The sequence below is a fragment of the Scyliorhinus torazame genome, unplaced genomic scaffold, assembly GCF_047496885.1.
Source record: "Scyliorhinus torazame isolate Kashiwa2021f unplaced genomic scaffold, sScyTor2.1 scaffold_1083, whole genome shotgun sequence".
Taxonomy (NCBI): domain Eukaryota; kingdom Metazoa; phylum Chordata; class Chondrichthyes; order Carcharhiniformes; family Scyliorhinidae; genus Scyliorhinus; species Scyliorhinus torazame.
In genome coordinates this window covers 39457-59004 of record NW_027308810.1, presented here as the reverse complement: position 1 = coordinate 59004, position 19548 = coordinate 39457, and the positions used below count along the sequence as shown (strand labels likewise).

General features: G+C 47.8%; 1 long non-coding RNA gene across 1 annotated transcript in view; it reads left to right on the top strand.

Annotated features, from left to right (window-relative positions):
• Nucleotides 1-227: 227 nt before the first annotated feature.
• LOC140407006 (uncharacterized) overlaps nt 228-19548 on the top strand; it is a 32171-nt gene continuing 12850 nt past the window's right edge. The window contains exon 1 of the long non-coding RNA XR_011939409.1: nt 228-329. This is a non-coding gene — a long non-coding RNA (uncharacterized lncRNA). The remainder of the gene's footprint in view (nt 330-19548) is intronic.

Below are 19548 nucleotides of genomic sequence, written 5' to 3'. Positions count from 1 at the left end.
GGCTGAGCATGGGGAGCTGCATGTTCTAAATTGGTTGCAACCCTGCCTGCACAAGAACAACTGTGTCTCAGAAAATAATTCATTGCTCCTGGAGCAATTCAGGATATCTGAGGACATGAACAACTCTTTTTTTTTGCACTTCTCCAGCTAAATGTGTAAAATGCAATATTTTATACCTGTTCAATTATACATTCTTTAAAGTCAACTGTCTTTTTTTTCCACATTCCAGTTTCCAACAGGGCGTCGCCTCCTTTGTGATATCTATTGGCATGGAGTGTCTTTCCATGATGGTGAGGTTAGCTGCTCAGGTCAAGTCAACAAATATCCAGGTACATCTCTGATGTCAATTCTGTTGCTTCACCCAGTATATCAGCCTATTTTCCTATTCTGAATTTCAATTATTACTCGGTAAACATAAATATTATTTGTGGTATAATTTTGTGATTAGCGCGTCAGAAGAAATAATTGTAAAGTATCCAAAAGGAAACTCTTTCATTCACTGAGAGGTCTATCCTTGTATGAAAATCAGTAGAACAAAGGGTGATCTAGTAATTCTGGACACTAAATAATTTGATCTGTAGCAGACAATAAAAGCTCATTGTGTAGGGGGTAAGAGCATCGCTAGACGATTGGCAAGATAATAGGAAAAGTGATCTAAGATATCTTTTCATATCCGAATACGCTATTGTAATTCAAATCTACTACTTGCTAATCTGTGGTAGGCATAAATGGGCCATTTTGTGGTTTGCAAGATGTGATGAGTAATGTGCCACAGGGATCAGTGCTGGTGTCTCATCTTCTTACATAAATAACTTGGATGAAGGTTGTTAAACTTGCCGAGATACGCACTTCCGGTTGCGGTGATGCACTGCTAAGCCGCACGTTTCGGCAGCTCCCGTTCTAATGGACTTTTGGGCTCTTATCGGGAGCCCCAACGGAATTTTATTTCGACCTAACCCAGTGTGGGGTGACGAAGGAAGGAGTCCCCCCGGGTGTGTATGGAAAGGAGCGGCGGTAGTGGCCATATTGCGAAGGATCCTTTGGAGCAGCGGCAGAGAAGAGAAGGGAGAAGCAAGATGGCGGCGGATGGAGCTCAGATGGTATGGGGCCTGGACCAGCAGGAGTTTCTCCGACGATGTGTGGAGGAGCTTAAGAAAGAGGTGCTCGCGCCGATGCTACTGGCAATCGACGGACTGAAGGAAACACAAAAGGTCCAGGCAATGGAGCTCCGTGGAGTGAAGGCAAAGGCAGCCGAGAATGAAGATGAGATACAGGGCCTGGTGGTAAAAACGGAGACACACGAGGCACTACACAAGAGGTGCATAGAAAGGCTGGAAGCCCTGGAGAACAGCTCGAGGAGGAAAAACCTACGGATTCTAGGTCTCCCCGAAGGAGCAGAGGGAGCTGATGTTGGGGCTTATGTGAGCACGATGCTCCACACGCTAATGGGAGCTGAGGCCCCAACGGGCCCCCTGGAAGTGGAGGGAGCGTACTGGGTCCTCGTGAGAAGGCCAAAGGCAGGCGAAACACCAAGAGCAATAGTGGTGAAGTTCCATCGCTACATGGACAGAGAGATGGTCCTGAGCTGGGCCAAGAAGGCACGGAGTAGCAAATGGGAGAATGCGGTGATACGTGTGTATCAGGACTGGAGTGCGGAGGTGGCGAGAAGGAGGGCGAGCTTTAACCGGGCCAAGGCGGTGCTCCATGGGAAGAAAATAACATTTGGGATGCTGCAGCCGGCGCGATTGTGGGTCACGTATCAGGACAAGCACCACTACTTCGAGACGGCGAATGAGGCATGGACATTCATCCAAGAAGAGAAACTGGACTAGATTTGAGAGTTTGATGTTTGGAGAGAAGCAGCGAGGTGGTGGTACAGGAATGTAAAGTGGGGAAAGGGGAGGGCTATTGTACAGCAATGTTGGACGGGGGGGACATGAAGAAATGTGGGCGCCGGTGGAAAAAGGGACAGGGAAGGGGAATGAGGGAACTGCGCCATAGGGGCGGGGCCGAGAGGAAAGCGCGGGTATTTTCCCGCGCTATGGAAATTATAGCGGGAAAACGGCCGCGGGAAGGAAGGGAGCCCCACACGCAGGGAGGTCAAAGAGTGAACGGGGGAAGCCGAGGTCAGCCAGAGTTAGCTGACTTCCGGAAGCAATATGGGGGGAGTAACCAAGCTAGGGGGGATCTAGCGGGGGGGGGGGGGGGGGGATTAACTGGGTTGCTGCTGCTGAGTGCAAGGGGGAGCTGGTAAGAGATGAGGTGATCGGGGCGGGAAGGCGCTGCCTGGGGGACAGACGGGTGCGCGGGACCTGGATGGGGAGATGGCCTAAAAAAGGGGATGGCTAGTCGACGAGGGGGCGGGGGGCTGAATGGCCCCCCAATCCGGCTGATCACGTGGAATGTGAGAGGCTTAAATGGGCCGATTAAGAGGGCACGGGTCTTTGCGCACTTAAAGAGACTGAAGGCGGATGTAGTCATGCTCCAGGAGACGCACCTGAAGGTGGCGGATCAGGTTAGATTAAGAAAAGGATGTGTGGGACAGGTATTCCACTCAGGGTTGGACGCGAAAAACAGAGGGGTGGCAATATTGGTGGGGAAACGTGTATCATTCGAGGCTAAGAATATAGTGGTGGACACTGGGGGCAGATATGTGATGGCGAGTGGCAGACTGCAGGGAGAGGCGGTTGTGCTGGTGAATGTATATGCCCCGAACTGGGATGACGCGGGATTCATGAAGCGAATGCTGGGATGTATCCCGGACCTGGAGGTGGGAAGCTTGGTAATGGGGGGGGATTTTAACACAGTGCTGGATCCAGGGCTAGACCGTTCCAGATCCAGGACCTGGAGAAGGCCGGCAGTGGCCAAGGTGCTTAAGGGATTTATGGAACAAATGGGGGTAGTGGATCCGTGGAGATTCGCCAGGCCGATGGCTAAAGAGTTCTCTTTCTTCTCCCACGTCCATAAGGTATACTCCCGGATAGACTTTTTCGTTTTGGGAAGGGCACTGATCCCGAAAGTGGCAGGAACGGAGTACTCGGCCATAGCCGTTTCAGACCACGCCCCGCATTGGGTGGATTTGGAACTAGGAGAGGAAAGGGAGCAGCGCCCACTCTGGCAACTAGATATGGGACTACTGGCGGACGAGGGGGTCTGCGGAAGGGTGAGGGGGTGTATTGAGCGATACCTGGAGGTCAACGACGATGGGGAGGTTCAGGTGGGGGTAGTATGGGAAGCGCTGAAGGCGGTGGTTAGAGGAGAGCTGATCGCCATCAGAGCCCACAAGGGGAAACAAGAGGGCAAGGAAAGAGGGAGATTAGTGGGGGAAATTTTGAGGGTGGATAAGAAATATGCGGAGGCCCCAGACAAAGGGCTATACAGAGAAAGACGAAGACTACAGACGGAGTTTGACCTGCTGACCACGGGAAAGGCAGAGGCACAGTGGAGGAAGGCACAGGGGATGCAATATGAGTATGGGGAAAAGGCGAGCCGGCAGTTGTCCCACCAACTTCGGAAGAAGTTGGCGGCGAGAGAGATCGGGGGAGTTGGGGACGAAATGGGAAATATGGAGCAGAGAGCAGGGAAAGTGACCGAGGTTTTTCAAGACCTTTTATGAGAGGCTATATAAGTCCCAACCCCCGGGGGGGAAAAGAAGGAATGCTACACTTTCTGGACCAGCTAAGGTTCCTGAAGGTGAAGGGGCAGGAGGTGGCAGGTCTGGGGGCGCCAATCGAGGTGGATGAGGTGATTAAAGGACTGGGGAACATGCAGGCAGGGAAGGCCCCGGGACCAGACGGGTTTCCGGTGGAATTCTACAGGAAGTATATGGATCTGTTGGCCCCGCTCTTGGCGAGAACCTTTAATGAGGCTAAGGAAAGGGGGATGCTACCCCCGACATTGTCGGAGGCGACGATATCGCTAATCCTGAAACGAGATAAAGACCCGCTGCAATGCGGGTCATACAGGCCTATCTCACTCCTAAATGTAGATGCCAAACTGCTGGCAAAAGTGATGGCGACAAGGATAGAGGATTGCGTCCCAGGGGTGGTGCATGACGACCAGACAGGGTTTGTAAAGGGGAGACAACTGAATGTTAATGTACGAAGGTTGCTGGGGGTGATGATGACGCCCCCACCGGAGGGGGAGGCAGAGATAGTGGCGGCGATGGATGCAGAGAAGGCATTCGATAGGGTGGAGTGGGACTATCTGTGGGAGGTGCTGAAGAGGTTTGGGTTCGGTTAGGAGTTTATTAGATGGGTCAGACTCATATGGGGCCCCGGTGGCAAGCGTAGTCACAAACCCGCAAAGATCGGGGTATTTTCGGCTACATAGGGGTACAAGACAAGGGTGTCCCCGTTACTGTTCGCGTTGGCAATTGAACCACTGGCCATAGCGCTGAGGGATTCTAAGAAGTGGAGGGGGGTGCTTAGAGGGGGAGAGGAGCACCGAGTGTTGCTCTACGCAGATGATCTACTGCTATACGTTGCGGACCCGGTAGAGGGGATGCCAGAAGTAATGCAGATACTTAGGGAGTTTGGAGAGTTCTCGGGATACAAACTAAATATGGGGAAGAGCGAGCCTTTTGTAATGCACCCCGGGGAACAGGGAAGGGGGATAGATGCTCTGCCACTGAGGAGAGTGGAAAGGAACTTCCGATACCTGTGGATCCAGGTGGCCAGGAATTGGGGAACCCTGCATAGACTTAAACCTGACGCGACTGGTGGGGCAGATGGAGGAGGACTTTAAGAGGTGGGGTATGGTGCCGCTATCGCTGGCGGGCAGAGTGCAGGCAGTTAAAATGGTGATCCTCCCGAGGTTTCTTTTCGTGTTTCAGTGCCTCCCCATTCTGATCACAAAGGCCTTTTTAAAAAAGATAGACAGGAGCATTACGAGCTTTGTGTGGGCAGGAAAGACCCCGAGAGTAAAGAGGGGGTTCCTGCAGCGCAGTAGGGACAGAGGGGGACTGGCGCTGCCGAGTTTGACCGACTACTACTGGGCCGCCAATGTGTCGATGGTCTGTAAGTGGATGAGGGAGGAAGAGGGAGCAGCGTGGAAGAAGTTGGAGATGGCGTCCTGTAAGGGAACGAGCCTAAAAGCGCTGGTGATGGTGCCGCTGCCGTTCTCCCCGAAAAGGTACACCACAAACCCAGTGGTGGTGGCAACCTTGAGGATCTGGGGGCAGTGGAGGCGACACAGGGGAGTGACGGGTGCCTCCCCGATAAGGAATAACCACAAGTTTGTCCCAGGGAGGATGGATGGGGGGTTCCAGTGTTGGCAACGAGCAGGAATTAGGAAGCTGAGGGACCTGTTTATAGACGGGACGTTTGCAAGTCTGGGAGCGCTAGAAGAAAAATATAAGTTGCCCCCGGGGAACGCCTTCCGGTATGTGCAAATGAGGGCATTTGCGAGGCAACAGGTGAGGGAATTTCCACAGCTCCCGACGCAGGGGATCCAAGATAGAGTGATTTCTGGGGTATGGGTCGGAGAGGGCAAAGTGTCCGAAATATACCGGGAGATGAGGGACGAGGGGGAGGCGATGATAGAAGAGCTGAAGGGAAAATGGGAAGAAGAGCTGGGGGAAGAGATTGAGGAGGGGCTATGGGCTGATGCCCTAAGTAGGGTAAATTCCTCGTCCTCGTGTGCCAGGCTTAGCCTGATTCAATTTAAGGTTCTACATAGAGCACATATGACTGGAGCAAGACTGAGCAGGTTTTTCGGGGTGGAGGACAGGTGTGGGAGGTGCTCGGGAAGCTCGGCGAACCCCACACACATGTTCTGGTCGTGTCCGGCACTGCATGAGTTCTGGGGGGGCGTGACAAGGGTAATTTCAAAAGTGGTGAAGGTCCGGGTCAAGCCAGGCTGGGGGTTAGCTATATTTGGGGTTGCGGAAGAGCCGGGAGTGCAGGTGGCGAAAGAGGCCGATATTTTGGCCTTTGCGTCCCTAGTAGCCCGGTGTAGGATTCTACTCGTGTCGAAGGAAGCGAAACCCCCAAGTGTGGAGGCCTGGATAAACGACATGGCAGGGTTCATAAGATTGGAACAAATAAAATTTGCGTTGAGAGGATCGGCTCGGGTTTTCCAGGCGTTGGCAACCGTTCCTTGACTATCTCGCGGAACGATAATGAAAAGATAGAAATGACAGCAGCAGCAACCCCGGGGGGGGGGGGGGGGGGGGGGGAGCACTATTTTGTGTTTTTGCTATTTGTTTTTTTTTTTTAGTTGTTATTGTTAGTTCACGAGATTATTTAAATAATGTTATTTACCAGTTAATGTATAATCCCTTGTTGAGTTGTAAAAACGGAAACATTTTTGTTTGAAAAACTTTAATAAAATATATATATTTTTAAAAACTTGCCGAGATACAAAAATAGGTCAGAAAGTTGTGAAAAGGACCTCAGTGGGCTACAAAGGCACATAGATAAGTTAAGCGAATGGGCAAAGATGTGGCAAATGGTGTATAATATGGGAAAATGTAATTGTCCATTTTGTCAAAAGAAAAAAGAGCATATTCTCTGAATGATGAGAAACTGCAGAGCTCAAGATGCCTAGGGATCTGGGTGTCTTGGTGCGTGAATCACCAAAAGGTTAGTATGCAGACACGGTAGGTAATTGGGAAAGCTAATGGAATACTATTGTTTATTGTGAAGAAAATTCAATACAAAGTAAATAGGTTATACTTCAGTTATGCATGGTAATGGTGTGATCTGGAGTACTGTGTACAGTATTGGTCTCTTTATTTAAGGAAGTGCGTTGGAAGCAGTTCAGAGAAGGTTTACTAGACTAATGCCTGGAATGGGAGTGTTGTCTTACGAAGAAAGGTTGGACACACTAGGCTTGTATCTGCTGGAGTTTAGAAGAGTAACAGGTGACTTGATTTAAACATTTAAGATCCTGAGGGGTACTCTATTTTGGTGGCAAAGCAAATAACCAGTTAAAATCAAATAAACTGGAGGGACAAATTAAAGGAACATCACGGGATACTGTCTTAAACAAAAAACAAATCATAAATTAAACTTAAGATATCAAATCCTGAGAGATACAATTGCACCCACAGTACCATTTGTAGCTGTCGGGGCTTTCAATGTAATTAAGTGTGGGTTACAAATTAGGTGACTGGCTCTCTTTCTGAGAATGTGTCATGCAGTTCCAGGAAATAGCAGAGTTGACTTGTTGCCTTCTAAGATTGCTGTCGTGGATTTTCTTTTTATGCGCCGTATTTTTTCACTTTTAAATGGATTTGGATATAATGTGGCTATAATAGCAATGCTTTCATAAGTAACAAAATGCTAATATGAGAAAATTAGATATACATCCATTTTGATTTTGAGCATGCTTTACTATTTAGTCCTCAATATTTCATTGGCAATAAAAAAAAATCTAAGTTTTAGGAGTGAACCATTGCAAATCCAACTATGTGATTGTTTTATGAAGTTTGCCTCTTCTGGTGTGGTTCTGTCTTTTCCAAAACTTTGCAGAAGAGATGCACAGCTAGCATGGATATTGTAATAACTTCCAAGAATTGACTCCACCAGTTAACAATTTATTCCAACTATCCACAGTGCTTTAAAACAGTCTTTCCATACTTTGCTCTAGGGTACAACAGCTGGGATAAGTCTCACTGAATTCCCATCCGTCCTGGATTGGACTGGTGTGTCACATGACCCTCTCCCTTGGAGAACATCCCTTTAAAAGGGGCTAGTTTCTTTAAAGGGGTTAGCTACTACATCCTTCCCCCTTCAAGTCTCTTTTTGCACATAGGAATAATTAAACTACACAGTTGTCAAAGCAATAACGATCATGAACACTTTACACTCATCCATCAATAACTGTCTGGTGATGACTTATAGAGCAAAGGAGCTCCAATGACTGAAGTTCTTCCATTGAGGTAGTTACTGTTGGCCTTGTTTCATAACGACTCACTCCTCGTACCAACGTTTCACCTTACTCTGTTTCCTGGTGGATAACTCTCGCCTGTTACTTGCTGATCCGACAGTTCAGTCCTCCAGCATCCCACTACGCTTCCTGCTGCCACAATTTGGGTCACGCTATAGCACAGGCTCTTGGAACAGCTCTTGCCTACACAAATGATCTACATGCTTCATTAAAATTTTGACCTGTACTTCAACCTCTTAGTACTCCAGCCCTTAGCATTGCTGCCTCATGGCGCTGTGGTCCCAGGTTCGATCCTGGTTCTGGGCCGCTGTCCGTGTGGAGTTTGCACATTCTCTCTGAGTTTGCGTGGGTTTCGCCCCCACAACCCAAAGATGTGCAGGGTAGGTGGATTGGCCACGCTAAATTGCTGCTTAATTGGAAAAAATGAATTGGGTACTCTAAATTTAAAAAAAAAAAGTAGTACACCAGCCCTGTTCTGGCCACAAAAACCCCTGGAACCCAGTTTGGTCCGTTAGCAAAATTCTTCACAATCACTGGATCCTCCATCTCGAGTGCTCTTACACTTTTCAAAGAATTATGATTCCTCTGGCTTGTCTCAATGCTAAATTTGGGAACACCTGGCTTAACCTGGTTCTCAGCCAACGATCCATCAGCAGCTCAGCTGGAGAGACAGAAGGAACCTAGTCAACTTGGTATTTAAATATGCCGGTGGTTGCTTCTTCAAGCGAGCCTTGAAAGTCTGCACTATCTTCTCAGCCAATCCATTGGAAGAAGTATGGTACAGTGCAGTTCTGATATGCTTCATTCTGTTAAAAGTTATAAACCTCTGAAATTTGGCATCAGTGAAAGCTGTTGCATTGTCCAAAACGAGGACCTCGGGTATCCCGTGGATTGCGAAACACCGGTGCAGCTTCTCAAACTTGTGGCGTAAGTAGTTATGGATCTCTCCTCAAACACTTCCATCCACTTAGAATGGGCATCCTCTACCAACAAAAACACTGTGCCCATAAACGGTTCCACAGTGTCGACGTGGACCTTAACGATCAACCTGGACATTCCCATGAATGTAACAGAACTGTGGTAGGTAAACTGTGCTGAAATTGGCACTGATCGCAGTGCTTTACCACTTTTTCAATTGCAGCGTCAATAATAGGCCACCACACGTAGCTTCTCGTTAGCATTTTCATTTTAGGCATGCCCAGGTGGGTACTATGTAGCTCTTCCAGTAATAACTCTTTTCCTGGCCTGGGTCTACCACTTTCGATCCCCAGAAGATGATACCAACCTCGCAGCTAAGCTCGTCTTTGCTGATCAGGAACGGCTTCATTTCCTCTGAAGCTCTCTCGTTTTGCCATCCATACCATATAATCTTTTTCACCTTCGACAATGTTGGTTCCCTGTTTGTCCAGTACTTTAATATCACTAATGTGAAATGTCTACCATATAAATGTTGGTGTAACATTTTGATATCCCAGTGAAAGTGAGGCTCTCTCTCTCAATTTGTGAAAAGCTCTTCTTGCACCTGTTAAGCTTTCTCGATGCATATCCCATAGTTCCTTATGACCCATCATCCATTCTGTGGCATAAAACTGCCTCAACGCCATATGGGGATGCATCACATATTAGTATTATCTTCTTGGCGGGGTCGAAGTGCACCAGTAATCACGACAACTGCAACAACTGTTTGATCCAATGAAATGTCTCTTTTTGTGGTGCCTTCCAAACCCATCTCTGGCATTTCATTAATTATGCATGTAATGGAGCAAGCATTGTTGACAGGTTTGGGAGGAATTGCCCATAATAGTTGACCATCCCCAGAAAGGATTTGAGTTCTGAGATATTCCTAGGGTCCGGTGCCTCTGATTTCTTTCACATTGCCCTCCATAAGGTACAACCCTTGTGCGTCCACCCAATCACCCATGTAACCCACCTCATTAGCCTGGAAGGTGTACTTCTGTATCTTGAGGCGTACACCTGCTTCCTGGAATCTCCTTAATGCTTCATCCAAATTCGTCAAGTGTTCTTCTTCTGTAGGTTCTGTTCCTAATACGTCATCCAATACACAACACGCCCGGCAACCCTTGCAGTAAACTCTCCATGGTTCTTTGAAATATAGCACATGCTGAAGGGCAAGCTTGTGTACTGGTACAACCCCTTTTGGGTGTTTATGGTCAAATATTCCTTCACGGCATCATCGAGCTCCAGCTGCTGGTCGGTATGACTCATGGCTGACTTGGTGAACGTTTAACCTCCAACCAGTTTTACATCCAAGTCTTCTATTTTGGGTATGGGGTACTTGTACAGTTGCGTGGCCTTGGTTCACCGTCAGCTTGTAATCCCCCCAGATGAAAATGGTTTGACCCTGTTTCACTACTGGCATAATGTGCTGCCTATTCTGAAAATCACACTGGTTGAATGATGCCTAGGTCTTCCAGCCTTTTCAACTCTGTTTCTCCAATAACGCATAGGGCACAGGTCTCGCCCTGAAAAATCTTGGGTTGGTTTCTGGGTTCACATGAACTCTCGCCTTGACTCTTTTTATTTTCCCCAGTTCTTGGTATTCGCTGATTATCTTGAGTCAGCCCCCTTCTTTCATGCTAAAAATCTCTTGCAAATCTAATTTGATCTTCTGGGGCTAGTCAAACCCATTAAGTTCTGTCTCTGACCACCCACTATGACTAAAGGCAGCTGAGCCGATTGCTGTTGATGGTGTTATGACACTGCACGGTCAATTCTAGCCCACTCGTCCAGAATCGTATAACAAAGTCAATTAACCAATAATTCTTATTTTAAAAAAAAAATCGTAGGCCCTTGGCTGCCCAATAATTACAGTCACCAGGTTTGTAAGTTTAAACTTAATTACTGTTTATTTATAACTAGAACAAATATGAAATATGCAGTGCATACAGTTGTCTAAATATCCTTTGACAGCTGGCCCCACACTCGACAACCACACACAAAACCGACAAACCCAGAAGGGAAGGAAAAGGGTGAAAATAATAAGGATAAAAGTCAAAAGATAAGAGCCTTTGCTTCAGAAGTTAGGTTCTTTAGTAGCTTTACTTCAAACAAGGCCTTCAGTTCCAAGTTTTTTTGTGTGGATTCATTAAGGTACCTGTAGCTTCAGAGATACACAGAGTCTCTTTGGCGATTAAGTAAAACCTTGTCTTTTTCTACAGCCCATGATGACTTTTCTGTAGATCGATTCAGTCAGATTTTTAGTGGTTTCAAGAGTGCACTTTTCACCACTTTCAGCGGCTTTATGGAGAGGGTTATATTAGGCTCTCCCCTCTGCTTGCCAGAATTCAAACTAAAAGCAAAATCAGCCTTGTGACTCTGACAAACATCACAGTGGGAACAGATCCAATAACCAGCTGTTTCTGGGAAGAGCATTGCCTTTTGGGCCCAATTATTGGCCACCAACCACATCAATCAATCCGTGTCATCACTGGTGTCAGTTTGAAACAGCACATTTTCTGGATATTCCGGATTGAATGAAAGGCACAGGTTTCACACTACTTCTGTTTGAATTAAAATGGCAGGCTGCCTTAAAGACATCTCCATAAATCATCCATGGATCAAAATTAATGGGGGAATAAGGAAATAAACAGGAACAAACAGGAAAGACCCTAGCTCAGTGGGGTCATTGTTGTGCCAATTATTTTTATGGCCTCCCCTGTTTATGTCGTCAGCCTGGTCCCAGTGTTTTTCAACCTCAGGGAGTGGACCCCTTGAAGGTACCGTATAGGCAAGCCGCCTCCTCCACCACCCCCCATCACGGTGACTGAGAACCCGGTGTCCACTTCCATCCATAATGCCCTTCCGTTTACCACTAATTTCACTGATCAGGGCCACTTTGCCCGCTTTTACGTTATTGGCAGACAAAGCCTTCTGCTCTGCCTCCGGACCATCTTCCATACAGCACACTGGTGCTGTACTGTTCGATCTACTAGTGCCAGGCAGTCTCTGCTTCTACTTGCACTTGTGTCTCAAATTTCCTTTTTACCCGCACCTGCAGCATTCACTGTCCCTAAATCTGCCTAGGTCTGGGGGTTGGCTTCCTCCACTTCTGTAACACTGCGTACTCAGGGCCACTTTTGGTTGTGGGCTTAATCTTCTGTACCTTCTGGCTCTTCAGTGCCCATATTCATTTCCTTGCTTGGCCTTCTGGCACCACTGTTGCCTGCAGTTTGTACCCTAACTGGTGGTCTCTGCTTTGTAACTCCTGGGGGCCTTTCTCTATGCGCTCTATGACTAAAGCAATCTCCAGCGTCTTTTTAAAATCTACTTCCAAGACTGCCAAAAACGTCTTTTGTATGGCTTTATCGTTAATGCCACTTACAATCTTAGCATCTCATTTAACGTAGTCTCAAAATCACACGCTCTACTATCCTCTTGAGCCCCGCCACGAATGCTACAATGGTCTCCCTTGGAGCTCTCCCGGTCAAATCAAACTTGCAATGCTGTGAAATTACTGGGGGCTTGGGGTGGCAGTACCCATCAGGAACATCTGAAATGTTAAGCTTTGCATCAGACTGCATGTCTGTGCCCCACACGTAGTTAACACAAACTACTCTGCTTCTCCTCCCCTCTATTTCATTTGCATAGAAAAATTATTTTAAGCGTTCCACATACTGTACCTAATCTTCTGTAACAGGATTAAATGGCTCTAGTTTCCCAAAAAGAGACATTTCGATTGTTCTCTTCCTTGCAGGCAGGCTTGTCCTTGCAATCTGACATTTCCATAAATTCTTGCAATCTGGGACGTTGGTTTTTACCTCATCACCAATGTAATAATTTCAAGAACTGACTCCATTATATCAACTATAAACAACTATTTACAGAATGTTTTAAAACAGTCTTTCCATATTCAGCTCCAGGGTCCAACTGTTGGGACAAATCCCAGTGAATTTCCAACTCCCTTCTCTGATTGGACCAGTGGATCACATGATCTCTCCAGTAGAGAACATCCCTTTGTTGCTAACTTTTGGTTGGCTCTTAAATCGTAATTTGCTCTGTTTGTTTAACCTTTGCTCTAGAGTCACCAGGTATCTTTATGATACCGCCACGAGGTTCAAGTTCAAGTAATGATCAATAACTCAACACACCAATTAGTAAGATTCAAATCAAAGCACATTTATTAGACACAGTAAATCACTATTCACGCATAAACTCTATTTTCTAGGCTATTCCTGTCACTAAAAGGCCTATACTTAGCTTCGGACTGGCCCACCGGGTCAGGGGAACAAATGGCCTTTCGTTCAGGTCCTGAGTCTGCAGGATTCAAAAGCTGGTATGGACTGATAGCTAGGAGCGCCTATCTCGTAGCGAGTGTTGACTTGAGACTTACTTGGTTGGAGGCAGTGAGGCACGTCACTGTCAAGGGTTGGTTCAAGTTGCTGAGTGACCCTGCCAAAGAAGAACAATTTGAACTTGGGGTCTTTACTTTATAGTCCCCAGGGGCTTCCCGCCCTTTGGGGCGGACCCCGTACCTTGTTCCAAGTGATTGGACTGCATTCCGATCACTTGGATCGATTTCTCCAATGCTGGAGCGGTTCCCTGATCGCTAGGCAGCCCCTAAATGTTCGTTGGCCTTCCTTTGTCTTGGCTCCTGCTGGCGCCGAGGGGTCTGGCTTGGCTTTGTTTACCTTAACTGTTGCCATTGTGCCTGGGAGTCACACATTGCTATGTACATGGCTACTACATTACTATGCAGATGGCTGCTGGTTTTAGTGCTGTCTGGTTGTTTTGCAGGTTCCAATATACATGATTTCTGTATTTGCTAGTCTTTGCCTGTGTTGGCTGAATTTCCCTTCAGCCTTTACGGTTCCCCATTTTAAGTCGGGAAGTGGCCAACTCAGGTGGCTACACACCCTCCTTGTGATCCTAACGCGAAGCGTAAAGGATCACATAACTGCGTTGTCTTCATTCCCTGACCCGGTGAGTACTCTTCTATGGTCTCTACACTGACCATAACTATGCAAGAAAAATTTTAACTAACAATTTCTAAGTGGCGCTATGTCAAAACAGGGACATGCCTTACAAAATTAAAAAAACGGTACCTCTAACTGTCCTTAAGAAACTACACTCACTCAAACATTCAATCGTACTAACTTCCTAAACAATACAAAATGAAAGCAGCATTTACATTTTTCCTGGCTTGGCAGTCAAGCACAGGGTTGTCAAATCTTTCCATTTTGTTATTTACAGAAGAATGCAAACGAATGTCCTTTATTATAGATCGAGGGGTTCGGGGTCCTGGGGATAATTGAACATAGGGGATCTTATTCTGTATACCGGGGTACGAGCGCGGTAGGCTCTCATTCTCCATTTTCTCATGCGGATAGTCTGCACGATGCTGCAGAGTATCGCCAACACTAATAGGGATTCGACTACGTAGGAAAGGGAGTACCACGTTATGAGCTTATCACACCATGATGGTGTGGTGTTGCCTGTTACTGGGCTCTGGGTGCTATGGGGAAGTGAATCATTAACGGCTGGGGGGGGTTGGGGTCAGGGGGTTTGCGTTCACGCGCAACCGAATACAAATTGCAATAACGAACAACACGTATGCCGTCTTCATTGTTATCTTCTTTCTCTTTTCTCTTCCTTTCCGTTTCATCTCTTTTCCTGGAGCTTCTGGGGTTCTGTGGGATCAAGCATAGTGTCTGTTACCATCTTGGTTTAATATCTCGTCTGTTAGTATGTCTGTTCTTTAGTGCCAATTCTCCTTTTACAATTTGTCACCATGTGTGACTCCCTCATTAAAAAAAAAACGAATATTGAGGACAAGACACACTTAAAAGTACTGAAACAGTGCGAGCCGTCTCGCAGGCTGTGCAATTTACCATCCAAATGTTTGAGGTTGTAAATAGCATCGGGATGGCAACCTAGGGGTTGTCTGAAAACAAAACAAAACTTTTTGAACGAAAAGTGCCGAAATGAGGTGCGTATGGGCCGCGACGGGTAAGATTTGGATGGAATCCCCAGGTAGGACGGCGACCAATGCCGTGTGTTCTATACCCGAGCGTAGCTGACCAGAGTGGGTGTCCTCAGGCAGGGCGGAGACCAATGCCGTTTCTCCACTGCCTGAGCAACCGACAAGAACGGGCAAAAATGTAGTCATCGTGGGGGTTGCCGTATTGGTTCTACCTTCGAACCAGAAGGGCAGTTATGAACGGGGGGTTTCGCAAGCTCTCAGCGGTTTCTGCCGATGAGCGTGCGGGCAAGTTCTCAAAGGTTTCGGACGAAAAATATGGCGTGGGGCCGTGGAAAAATAATTTCCGATCTTACGTACAACATTTAACACTAACAGTAACAAACAACATTAAACAACATGCTGCAGGTTCCATCAGAAAGAACGCCGTTTTCTCCCAAGCGGTTCCTGTTTAAAACATCATCTGGACACCTCCGTTATCGGTTGCAAACAGGGTCGCAAAGGGGTTCTCGTTTTGGGAGTCAGACTCAAAGTCGTCATCTTCTCCCGGATGCCATATTCTCGAATGTATAAGGACTGATAGGGCTGCATGGTGCGATTTGGGGTCCATCTCGTCGTTCCGGACGAGCCTGTATGAGTTGTCGCAGTGCCAAAAGGTGGTGTCTAGTTCTGTGGGGACGGAATCGGGGTCGTAATCGTAGGGCGGTGGGGTTTGGTGGGGTTTGTTGAGGAAAGTGATGAGGAAGGGATCACTCGAATCGTGGTCAGATTCGCTGGGTGTGGATCCTGTTGCCTGGGGATAGTAGGAGGCGTGCTGTGGCTAATGTCTGAGTCACAGTCACTATCGCTGCTGCTGCTGTCTGTGGGCGTACCGGGGTGGAGTCTAGAGTTTGGGGGTGGAGCCGAGGGCGAGTCCGTGGATGTGGTGGGCGTGTTGGGGGAGGTTAGGGATATGTTGGCTATGGGCGGGGCGTGGTCTGCTGCATCGAGCATGACGTGGTGTGCGTGGTTGGACTGTGGGCCATATGCCTTAAGCTGGTTGATATGGAACCACGCAGTCTTTCCGTTGGGGTACTTAATTTTATACACGGAGGGGCTTACTTTGTCCGCAGTGGAATACGGGCTCGAATATTTAAGTGACAGGAATGTGCTGGGGTTATAAATTGAGAGCATGACCTGCTGTCCTACCTCAAACTCAGTTGAATGCACTGTCTTGTCAAAACAGGCCTTGCTCTGTTTCTTCCGTGTGCCTAATCTTACTGCGGCTGCTAGGTGAGCCGTTTTTACATTTTCAACTAGGTGTTTTACTGCGTTCTCGTGTGTGAGGGCCATCACTTCGGGGCTGGTCAAGTCCAATCCTAATAAAAATTCTGTGGCTTTCATGGGGCGTCCGGTCATGAGAGTGTGCGGGGTGTAATCTGTGGATGTTGAGACAGTATTTCTCAAAAACATCAGCTCAAAGGGGAGGACTGAATCCCAAGTGATGGTGTTTTGTTGGACCATTTTTCTGAGGGTTGATTTTAGGGTCCGATTCATGCGCTCCACGATACCACTTGACTGGGGGTGGTATGCGATGTGGAATTTTTGGAATCGTGAGGATGTTCTTCATGACACGTCCCGTAAAATGGGAACCTTGGTCGGATTCAATGCTGCGGGGGAGTCCCCATCTCGTAAAGATGTGGTGGGTTAAGATCTTTGCGATGGTCTTTGCCGTGTTAGTTCTGGATGGGAATGCCTCTACTCATTTCGTAAAAGTGTCTATGACGACTAATACATATTTGTAACCATTCCTGCAAGGGGGCAATGGTCCTATAAAATCGATCTGGAGGTTAGTCCAGGGGCCATTAACGGGGCGGGTGTGGCTAAGTTGAGCTTTCTTTGCGTATCTGTCCGGATTGTTCTGGGCACAGATAAGGCAGTTCTCAACGTAGTGCGTTACGCCTTCTTTTAAACTTGGCCACCAACAGAGCTGCCTGAGAAGGGCTGTAGTGGGACCAATTCCCTGATGCCCATGACTGTCATGGAACAAACAAATAAGCTGATTCTTGTCCTGTCCAGGAACCACATAAAGGGTGTCTTTTAACACCACACCGTCATGTGTGGTCAGCGCATATTTAAATCTATCGTAAAGTGCCATAAATTTTCCTTTCAAAATCTCCCTGAGATTGCTATCCTACTTCTGGGCCTGCACTAAATCCTCGATATTAGTCTGCGAGACCTGAACTGCATTTCTGGTGCGCTTTCGGGGGGTGTCCAAAAATATCCGTGCCTGGAACCTGCTTTTGCCAGTGGGTCGGTCTTTACATTTCTAGTGGGGGAGGAACGGTGGTGGCTTCGAACTTTAACGATTCTGAATGTCCTGTTTTGTGCTTTTTCTAAAATGTGGCGGAGCAATGGGGCTGAAGGGAGGGGCTTTCCGTCTTCGGAAACAAGTCCTCTTGCTTTCCACAGGGGTAGGAATTCTGTAAGGCTATTGCAGACATAGAGGCTGTCCGAGTGTATGTCTGCTGGGCTGGGGAAGGAATCTGGGTGATCCACAATGTACGCCACGGCTGCTAGTTCTGCCGCCTGCGCGCCTAAGTGTCCTGGTAGTTTAGTGATATTTCTTCTAGGGCGCGTCCCTGCACTTCCTCGACATAAATGCCGCATCCTGTAATGCGCTTCCCTTCTAATATAGTGGAAGAACCATCCACATATATTCTGAGGTTTGCACGTGTCTGTGTGCTGGGGGCTCTGGGGTGAACTACCTATCTTTCTGGGGGGTGTTTTGGCAATAAAGGGGCCTGTGTTGTGGTGTGGTGAGATGATTTCACATTCATGGGGGGTGCTTGGTACAGAAGGTTATTGGCTAAGAAAGTGTGGGTCTTGGTCCTTTTAACAGTGATGTCCCTGCAAAGGAAGGGTCCACCTGGCTGCTCTAATCTGACTAACTGTACCGTCCTTGAGGCGTCCGTCAAGTAAAAGTTGGGTGGGGGTGTGTTCTGTGAGGATTGTGATGGGGTTTAGTCCGGTTATGTAAGAAAAATACTAAACTGCCCAGAAAACTGCGAGCAGGTGCCTTTCACAGGCCGAAAATCCCTGCGCCACAGGATCTAAAACTCTGGAGGCGTAAACTACGGGTCTTAATTGTTTGTGCCGTTCCTCGAGGAGCACGGCCGAAAGGGTGCGGTCGGTGCTAACTATCTCTATAGCGTAAGGGGAAAGCGGGTCTGTAACCTGTAGTGCAATGAGGACTCTTTTCAAAGCATCCGTATGCTGCGGAAGCCATTCCCAAGGGGCTCCTTTCTTTAGGAGTTCCGACAGGGGTGCTGCCTTGCTGGCGAAACCGTCAATGTGGTTTCGGCAGTAGCCAACCAGTCCTAAAAACGACCGGAGGGCTGAAACATTCTGGGGAAGGGGCAATTTGGCAATCGAGTCAATTCTTTTCTGCTTGATCTTGCGTTTACCATGCGTGATAATCGTACCCAAATATATCTCTTTGTTTTCCAAAATCTGGGCCTTTTTGGGGTTTACTTTACAACCAATTTTCTGTAGGAGTTCCAGGAGTTCGGCCAGAAGCTCGATGTGCTCTGCCTTGGTGTCTGTCTGCAGTAATAGGTCGTCCACATACTGGACCAGTCATTCGGGGCGAGAAAATTTCGACAAACCATTGCCAGCTGTCGGTGGAAAATGGAGGGGGAGTTGTGGAATCCTTGAGGAAGGCATGTCCACGTGTACTGCTGATTTTTAAAAGTGAAGGCAAATTTGTATTGGCACGCTTTTGCCAATGGAATGGACCAGAATCCATTACTGACATCCAAAACCGTAAAGTATTGTGAGTTGAGTCCCTGTTTGAGCATGGTCTCGGGACTTGTGGCTACCGTGGGGGCTGCTGCGGGGGTGACTTTGTTGAGTTCCCGGTAATCGATGGTCAGTCGCCATGATCCATCGGGCTTTCTCACTGGCCAAATCGGGGCATTATTAGTGGAGGCTACTGAGCTGAGTATGTCCTGCTCTAATAAGCTGTCGATAACGTTTGCGATTTCTCCCTCTGCCTCTTGGGGAAATCAGAAATGCTTTTGGGGTCTAGGGTCGGGTCCTGTGATTTGAACGGAACCAGTCATCCGACCACAGTCGTGTTTGTGGGTCGCGAATGCTGTTCTGTGCTTCGGCAGAACTGCCCTAACCTGCTTGTCTGTGCTAATTGTGGTCGGGTCAAACCAGAATTCGCCGACTGCAATAATCTTGTTTGCATATCCTCCTATTGTGAGCGTTGCGGGGGCTCTTGCGGATTTTGCCATTCTCCAAACACATTGGTTGACTGGATCAAAGGACAGGTTGTGGGAATTCATAAAATGGATGCCCAAAATGTGTTCTGCTGTGAGGGGCAGGTCGACTAAGACTATGGGGTGCTTGGTGGTGACGTTGCCGATTTGAATGGGTACAGGGGCTGTGATGTGTCCCTGTTGTGAGTGGCTTGTAAAGCCGCTGAGGGTGATGGTGGCTGTAATGGGCCACGTGTCTTTCTGGAATATGGTGGAGGAATTGATTGTGGTGCGGGGGACCCTCCTGAGTCCCAGAGAAATACGATGGGCTGCCCCCGTATCTTTGCTGCAACTACTGGTTGGCAGGACCTATCCCAAAGGGTGTCGCAGACCCAACTGGGGGAGCCCGAACACCGTCAGTCCGTTCCGTTCAGGTCTGCTTGGTCTGAACGGGTGCTCACACTATGTATGGGC